The sequence below is a fragment of the Castor canadensis genome, chromosome 9 (genome assembly GCF_047511655.1).
Source record: "Castor canadensis chromosome 9, mCasCan1.hap1v2, whole genome shotgun sequence".
NCBI classification, from domain to species: Eukaryota; Metazoa; Chordata; class Mammalia; order Rodentia; family Castoridae; genus Castor; species Castor canadensis.
The window spans coordinates 8905723-8915093 of record NC_133394.1 but is presented as its reverse complement, the minus strand read 5'-3'; positions in this window follow the sequence as shown (position 1 = coordinate 8915093).

Sequence of the window (9371 nt, the reverse complement as noted above, 5' to 3'; positions counted from 1 at the left end):
GTTGACTAAATATAGGTGGGGAGCAAGGGCTTTCTCAGGTCTCCTGGGCCATCACTGAGCCTGTTCCCAAAGCAATCTGCAGCCTCAGTCAAGTGGGGCCTGAGTGGGCACAGGGTCCCCAAGGAGGTTTGGTCGGTGATTGTCAGAAAGAGGCGGATGACTGTTAGGCGCACCAGTCCAGCGGATGGCCAGCACGATGGCTCTCTATTGTTTTCAAAACACTTTTAAGGAAACAGACTCATTTGATTTTATACTGTTATGGAAATATGTTTGTCAGCTGTCATTATTTCCATTTTCAGATGAGAACACTGAGGCTGTAATCACATGACTTGTTCAAATTCACAGTGGGTGAAAGAAATTATATGAACTTTTCTCCCTGGATGGTGTGGTGTTTGACCACTATATGACAGAATTAATACTTCTCTTATTTTGGACTAAATGTCTATTAATGTCACCTGACTTTAAAGGAAAGGAGAGCTCCTCTGATTTATCGCATGACTTCTGGTAAAACATATTGTGCCTCAAATGGCTTTTTTTGAGTGCAAGTTCAGGGCCATGCATCTTTTCATAATATACTAAATTTCTCTCATTACTGTGGCCAGGCAAGAACTTTGGGGTCTTGTGGAGTCAAATTGTTAACTGTCTTTCTCAGATTTGTGTCATCTTCAAGTTTAACACTCATGACCTGTTTTGTCTTCTAAGTAATTGCTGAAAAGATTGCACAATAAACTATGTGCGATATTGTCAATTCCCAGTTTCGACCTGGAATGAGGCTCTTAGTGCTGTGTCACAGGGTTCCATCTTTGCTTGTTCAATATTTTTATAACTGATAGGGGTGGATGCTAAACTACTGTATCCATCCATATCAGTTATAGATACGTGTGTGTGTGTGGTGGGACCAGGGTTTGAACTCTGGGCTTGAGCCACACCTCCAGTCCATTTTGCTCTGCTTATTTTGGAGTTAGGGTCTTGCAATCTATTTGCTTAGCTGGCCCTGAACCTCGATCCACCCGATCTCAGCCTCCCAAGTAGCTAGAGTTACAGGTGTAGACCACCCGCGCCTGCTGGAACTAACCTATTACACGAATCATTTCATGGATGGAATGTCTTCTCATTTGACCTCTTGGCTCATGCTGCTAATGTGAGCGACATTTTCATTGAGAAGGCCTCCTTTAGAAATGAAATCATTGGCTGAAATAAAGGGAACTATGATTTTGTGAGGCTCCTCTATCGTTTATTCTGGGTTGAGTAAGGAAACTTGTGGCCACTCAGTTGATGTTAAATTCCTCTAATGGTAATAAGATAATCACAGTGGTGTCTGAGGATGACACCTGTGAAAATCTGGTAATAAATGAAGAACACTAATCACACTCCCCCAGAGACATGATTTCCTTTTTCTAATTAGAAAACTTAAATTCTGGAACTCAAGCACTTGTAATACAAGGATTTGGGCAAAAATAGAATCCAGGACTTTTGACATCCAGTCTACAGGTCCTTAGGCAGGAGAGTGGGAGAGGGATTTGGGTTATCTGGTGAAGGAATCACAGAGAGCCTCTTAACCAGCATACTCCCTCACAGAACTCTGATTTTGGTTTAACTCAAATAGCTTTAGAGAAGGACAGATGATTTTAGAAATATTAGGATCGATTATGTCAGGTGTGGTGGTGCATGCCTGTAATCCCAGCACGGCTTCTATTTAAAAGTGGAAATATTTAGAGAGCAAATATCCCTTCCTCTCTTCCTGACAGTTCTCAGAAAACAGGAAAACAGCACCTGTCCTCCCCTTGCTCAGTGCTATGACTCACCTTTCCTTCCCAGTGTCTCCTTCTGCCCCCTCTTCTTCCCGACATCCCCTCCCAGCAGCAAGAACAGTGAGAAAATGGTCCAGCCTTGTTTTAAGCCTCAGTCACATGGCACTGCTTAATCGAGGTTAAATGCCAGTGTGAACCTGAGTTCTCTACCCCTCTGGCTACACCGCCCTAAGCTCCCATCGCCCCTCTCCGCCTGAGGCCGGCTGCAGCAGGATGGTTGAGGTGGCCCGGCCTCCCCAGCAGCTGCACTTGGAAATTCAATCCTCTCAAGGTAATTCCCAGGCTTATAAAAAACTTCTGCCCTTAATTCTGAACTTGCCTCCCGCTCCTAGCCACCTAATGGCAGGTGTCGTGACTTCCCGAACTGAGCTAGGCCGGTGGGACAGCATCACCCCGTGTGCGGTGCTGTGAAAAGCAGGACCAGTGTGACCTCATTAGGAAATTTCTAGCTATTTCTAGAACTTCACCCTCAATCTTCTCTTTCTTCTGAGGTCCTCCAGATCCCAAATGTCTTAGGGCTGGTGTGGACCAAACTAAGCTGCAAGTGACCTGGCCTGTGCACCTGAGTGAGCAAAATAGTGCTTCAGTCTCCCCCTGGGTGGGGCTGCTCTGGAGGCTTGGAGTGGCACTTTGGCACCAAGTTTGGAGACTGACTAACTGTGAAAAACTGCCCTTCAGTCATTACCTCATGATCGTCAAAAGCAAGAATTTCCCTTCTCACTCTCCCAAAGCTGCCCTCTGTTGCCAACAGCAGTGACCATGGTGGTGGCAGGTGTTGCCACCTGCTCCCAGGAAGGCCTTGCGGTGGGAACTTTTGAATGTCCTTGCTGTGTCGTCAAGCTTGCAGGATGTGTTTTGGCAAGTGCAAAATCCAGTCGTCACTGAGCCTGGGATAAGCTCCTGTGCCCTTAGAAGGGTGTTTTATTCAACCGTTCCTTCAGGAGGGAAGAAACAAAGCCGTTCTATGCCAGGCATAAATTAGCATTTATGACAATGCAATGCAAAAAAATGTAACTTAAATAGAACTGATTAGAATTTTGATAGAGTACCCAGAAACTTCTAAACAAATGCTGATCAGGTAATGAGTGGAACAAGTCATTTATTTTAGTGGCTCGGCTATCTGTTCCGTGATTGGGTCACCGCTTCCCAAACATATACACCGACTGTTTGTTAGTTAATTACGCACTTCCTACTTGGTAATTGTCCAATTTAACTACAAACTGTGAGCTTATAGGCAAAGCCATGGAAGACAGCAGAGAGAAAAAGGAACAACCTGGATAAAAGTATGTATTTTCTTTCCTTAATAACATTGACTAATTCAGGGGCTCTGAGAGGAGAGCTATTGTTACACTTGGCCTTGGTCTTGTCGGTGATGGACTAAATTGCTCCCCATTTGTTAAGCAGGGATGTTTAAACTCCAGAGTGCAGAGCTTTGCAGACGAGCTGGGGAAGCTGGCACTCGGCCTGTCCTGTGGGCACAGCCTCACCTCGGGTCAGTGTTGCGTGTTGTAAGTGGGACAGTCTTCAGAAGGCCATGTTTTCCTTCAGGGTGTCATCGTGGCAAATGTTCTGAGTCAGTGGGAAAGGTGAATTTGCAGGAGGTTTCTCTTTTATTAAAAGACCCAAAACATTCCCTCTGATTTCACGTGAGTCCCTCATATCTGGGAAACCCTGGATGTGGTAAAGCACTCATTGGTGTCATTCTGGACTCAAAGTTTGGTTTTGCTTGTCAACCCCTCCTAACTGGTAATTAAAACCAATTTATCAGCGTCGATGTCCTGACACAATCTTGATATTAGTAAGATGTCACTTTCTGGAATGCAGGTGGGAAATTTGGTCCCAAGAGAGGAAGTAATATAAACATTTTTGCCCCGCCACAGGATGAAGATGGTTGTAAGGGAAAAGTCATCAGTCTACCATGGTTTTATTGTCATCCTCCTAACCCTCCGTGTCATCAATGGCTCAACAGAGTGAGGGCTGCTCTGAACAGGCTCTAAGATCTGAGGCAGGTGAGATCCCAGGTGCAGTCCCAGGGCTGGTGCTTGGCACAGTGATTTGTGTAACAGACTCCTGTCTTCATGCTGCCACCTGCAAGGGGGTCGACCTTCCATCGTTTGGGCACTGACCAGGTAGAAAGCAAACATCTCAGGCAGGACTCAGTGGAGCCATCTACACTGCTCATCATTATTGAATTGATACCCTGGGGTGTATGCAGGCCCCGAGTGCAGGCAAGGAAGGGACAAGTGTGTATCCAGGTTCCTTTGTGTTGGAAAACACCCACTCTCTTCCCAAGAGCCGTTGTTGCCCACACTTACTGCAGCAATGGGGAAGAAGGGTGACAGTTTATCAGCACTGGAGGAACCCACAGGGCCTTATGTTTGCAACATCTAACCACCATGGGAAAGCTTGTTCTTCTAGCAGTCTATTCTATAGGTGGACAAACTAAGGTAAAGGATGATGAAGGGAATTTCCATATTCAAAGTACTTCTGAGGCTCAGGACAGGACCAAGTTGTCCACCTTGAAGTAATTTTAATGAATTAATTAATTAATTTGGTGGTGTTGGAGTTGGAGCTCAGGATGTCACACTTGCTAGGCAGACACTCTACCACTTGAGCCTCTCTATCAGCCTTGTTTTGTGTAGGGTATTTTCCAGATAGGGTCTTGTGAACTACTTCCCTGGGCTGGCTTTGAACTGTGATCCTCCTGATCTCTGCCTCCTGAGTAGCTGGGATTACATATATTGTGTATTTTATTTATGTATGTATATAAATGAAATGTACTCTTCACAAATATGCAAAGAAGGTTCAGTACCTTGAAACAAACAAATGGCGAATGGATAAAACGTTGTGTTTGGGGTAACTTATTTGCTCTGGCTCTGTTAACTCTTGAGCAATTAGCTAGATTATTTCCCTAATATGAACAATGACTATATTCACAGTCGAACAATTAATTGGACAGTTGTTCTAGGGTGAACATTGGCTCTATTATTTTTTTCTTCTCCTCCTGTCACCTCCCGTTCCACACATGCCTGGCTCTCTCTGTGACAGCAATTTCTACAGCATAATGTCTGTGTGAAGATTGTGGGTTCTCAAAATTCATGGCCAGGCACGATGGCTGCACACTAATTCTCAGCAGATCTCCACAGATCTTTGGGTTTTTATGTTTTGCTTACTTTCCAGTCACTGACTTCCATGTTACAATGTCCCCATTAGTTTGGTGGGCACATTAGAGTTGATTGTCTCTCTCAGCAGCCGTCCACCACCCCCTGCGAGACCTCCATGGCTTACCTTACCATAATATTGGAAAGCAATTTCTCTTGACTGCTGTGAGCCAACGCCAGAAATCCAAAATGCTGCCACAGTCATTAAGTGATTTCCAATTAGTTAATTGGTTTCACAGGCTGCTTCTCTCGAAACTGCACCTTAAATGAAAAGCAGAACCATCCATTTTTGAAAGAGGAAAAATCCTGGGGCCTCTGGGTTTTACAGTCCTACAGCATAGCAGACTTGGAAGAAACTTCACTATAAACACTTGTCCTGTGGGACAGAAAATGTCCTCCATACGATCACATAAAAGAGTGGAACCTCTCTTCTGGTTTTCCCAGGTGGTCGAGGGTGCATTTTGCGCACTTTCACTGGGGATAAAGGAAGTTAGGCAGATAATCACAGAGCAGCTGGCTGAGAACAGGGAAGGTTTCTAGGTTAGCATGGGTTCTTTTCTACGGCACTTCCTGGCTCTGTGTTGGGTGCTGAGGACCAGATATGTGTGGTTGATGTAGAGTGCTGTATTAAACCTTATTGAGAAGTAGGGCAAAGCCCTTGAGAATGGTTAAAAGCTCCTTTTTTTTTTTTTTTTGCTGGGTGAGGTGGCACATGTCTGTAATCCCAGTTCTCAGGGGACTGTTGCAGGAGGATCAAAATTCCAGGCAAGCCAAGTTACATAGTGAGACTATCTCATAAAAACAAACGACATCAACAACAACAGATCCATCATAACAACAAAAACCCAACAGAACAAAGCCCCCAAACGCCAACCTGCATTCTGAGAACTGGGGATCAGTGACAGAGCACTTGTCTAGCATGTACAAGGACCTGGGCTCAATCCCCAGCACTAGCAAAAAGGAAGTGCTTGTAAAGGAAGGGGATGTGATTCTGTGTGTGGACTGCCTAAAGTTCTTACCTGAGCTGAAAGAGATGTGAAAGGTCGGCACATGTGTTAACAGTGGGGGATCATAAACCTGGATTCTTTTTTTTTTTTTGGTGGTACTGGGATTTGAACTCAGGGCCTCACATTTGCTAGGTAGGCTCTCTACCACCTGAACCACTCTGCCAGCCCTGTTCTGTGATGGATTTTTTTGAGACAGGGTCTCTTGAACTATTTGCCCAGGCTGGCTTTGAACCACAATCCTCCTGATCTCTGCTTCCTGAGTAGCTGGGATTACAGGCGTAAACCACTGCTACCCATCTAGACCTGAGCAATATTTAGTTTACACAACAGGGCAAATATCTACTCAATAGGACAAATACACTAGGGTAAATAGGATGATGATTGATTTACTCATAAATCAGCTATCTGTTTCCCTGATAGAGAAAAGTCCTTGGCTTTAATAGCAGAGAGAATGCATACAAAAATGAATGCAGTTTTTCCCTTTTATCAGACAAAGAGGTACTCTGTCAAGTTGGAAGCTGGAGTGCTGTGGTTAACTCGATAGCCAGGCTACCTGAGTGGACATCCTGACTGTCACTTTCAGGCTGTGTGGCTTTGGGAAAATTACTTGATTTCTCTGTGCTTTAGTCTTCTGGGATATAGGAGAAGAATAACACCCTCCTCAGGCTGGAACTTGGCTCAAGTGGTAGATTGCCTGCCCAGCAAGTGTGAGGCCCTGAGTTCAAGCCCCCGTAACATCAAACAAAAACAAAAAACAAAACCAAACCAAAAAACCAACCAAACCCTCCTCACAAGGTTGCATGAAGACTTTACGGGTCAGTCACCTTTATAAATCCCTTAGAACCAGAACTGGTATATGGTTTGTTAAGTAAACTGAATTTTTAAATACTGTATGGCGTGATTTTGCATTCTCCTTTGGAAAAACCCTCTGGTTAGTTAATTATCTATGAGAACCAATACTCCGAGGAGGCTAAGAGATAAGACGCTGCCAGCCCAGCCAGTCCATCAGTCTGTCTGTCAGTCAGTGTTTTCTGATGGCAGTTCTTTAAGACCATTTCTTCCCCCAGACTCAATCAGCCCTGATAATTTTGTTAAAGAGCAATGATTGTATGATTGTATGTATAGGAGGGTGAGGAAGGCAGTGATTAGAATATAGGATCAGAAAGAGGCAAAAAACTTGAAAAGGAGAGGGAGGGGGAGAGAAAGAGAAAGGGTGGGGGGACAGGAGAGAGAGAGAGAGAGAGAACAGCCAGGTAGCAACAGAAAAATCTTTGGCAGGAGTGGAAGAACCTTCCTGACAAGTTGTTACAGTGGGGGAGGTGGAAATGACAGGAGCAAGGGACAAGGGAGACAGGGGGACAGGAAGGCAGAGAAGGGAGTTGAGCCAGGAACTCCAGCCTCAGCTCTGCAGCTGCCCTGTCTGCTTCAGAAGCAACTGCCTCATCATTTCAGCAGCCTGAGATCCTTTGGAAATGACCTTATGGATTTAAATGTAAAACCAAATTACATGTGTTTACAGAACTGTACTCCGCAGAATAGATCACAGACTGTCAGAGTTGGGCTCCCAAAAGTCTGAGCTGAGTCTGTAGCGGGCCTCTCGGAAGAGGGTCCTGGGGTTGGTGTTTAGTGGGCAACCCTGGCCCCGTTCCTCCTGTGTCACTGCCCTCCCTCCACTGGACAGCACATCTGGAAGATGTGCTGGTGGACATGTGCAGAACATTTATTTTTAGGTACATGTTTGCTGGCTTTGATAGTAGCTGCTGGAAATTTGTCTGCCTCTTTTGTGTGTGTGTTTTTAAAATTTGTTTTCAGGTTTTCTTATACAGCACATCCATCCCAGTTGGAACCATGGTTTGAGAAACACTGAGTATGAAGTGTCATCCTTAAGAAGACGAGCTTTTGATACTGTGAGCTTGGAACGGGAAACATTTCCAGGAATGGTGAGCCCCCCAATCCGTTCCCCGCAGCACCCCTGTCGCTAACCACCTCATGATTTCAGAGACGGAGAATTTTTTATTTTGGTTTTACAGAACAGAGTGTAGTACTTTGTACTAAGGATTTTTTAGAACAGCACCAGCTCTTTCAAGTTGTTAATCAGCTTGAAAGCAAGAGGGATCACAGGCAACGCCGGTCGGCCCTTCATGAAGAGAGCAGTGTGTTTTCCTGTAATGAAGCGTAATTGATGGAGTTCTTTCTGTGGTCCTGGAAGACAGTCAGGACTCTAAGCATTAGAACAATCAGCCAAGCAACCACTTCCTGCCCTGGAGGAACTCACCTACTGAAAGCAAGGTCAAGACCATGCACCTTGAACTTGTAAATATGTTATTATCCTCTATTTCTGGGAAATAATATCTCAAGAATCCCCATACAGGGATCTTGAATTGGATTGCCCTGTTATCCATTCATAAGCCACTAGCAACTCATAGAAATAGACGAATTCATTTGTGAGCCAATGAGAAGACTTCTTGCCTGAGCAATACTAACATTGGCTTGTAACTGGCTCCTTTAAAAAAAGAGTTTTCTACTAAAAGTAATAGGGGCTGAAGAATGCATGGCTGGTGGCGTTGGCCCAAATGAGCCTCCAGGGTGTCTCTGAGGCAGAGGAGAGGGAAGCCAGTTCTCCCAGACAGGACTTTGCCATCTGTTAATCACAGGGCTTAAAAACCACAATTCCATTACATGGGATTCTGTGCTAAAATCTCCCTTGTTGAGTGACTTTCATTTCAGAAGGCACATAGTGGCTTCATGTAGCCTGATCACATGGATTGCAGTGCACGAAAAATATTTTAGCCTTGTGATATGATTTATGCTGAGACAGGAGCAGGGTTGGGGGCACTGGAGATGCATTAAACCCCATGCACTTAAAGGATGATCTCCATCTGGAGAGGCTGCGTGCGGCTGTCTGGGCTCCCGTGGCCTGGGGAAAACTTGGCTTTCCCTGCTTGAGATGCATCAGAAATAAACACACTGCTCTTGTCTGAATCGATATCAGGCAATAAGCAGCTCTTGGGCTTTCTGTCAGGATCTCTGGCAGGAGAGGTTTGCCCGGGTTGCAGTGGGATTGGGTGACAGGAAGTGCAAGACTAAGTGGGCTAGAAGTGCAGTCCCTGGATGAGCTTGGTCTTATGACTGCTGCTTGGATCTCAGGTCCTTAGGATGCTCCGTCAGCAGGAGGAAGGTGATATCGTCCCTTCGTAGAGCTACACGTTCTCTCATTTTCTCACTGCTTTGCCTCTTCTTTTGTTTGTCTTGCTGTATTGCCCAGGCTGGCTTTGAACATTTGATCCTCTTGCCTTAGTCTTCCGAGTGCTGGGATTACAGGTGTGGACCACCATACCTGGTTTCTCTGCTTCTTCTTGCCTTGGAGGTCCTTCCCCCACCACTAGCTGCAC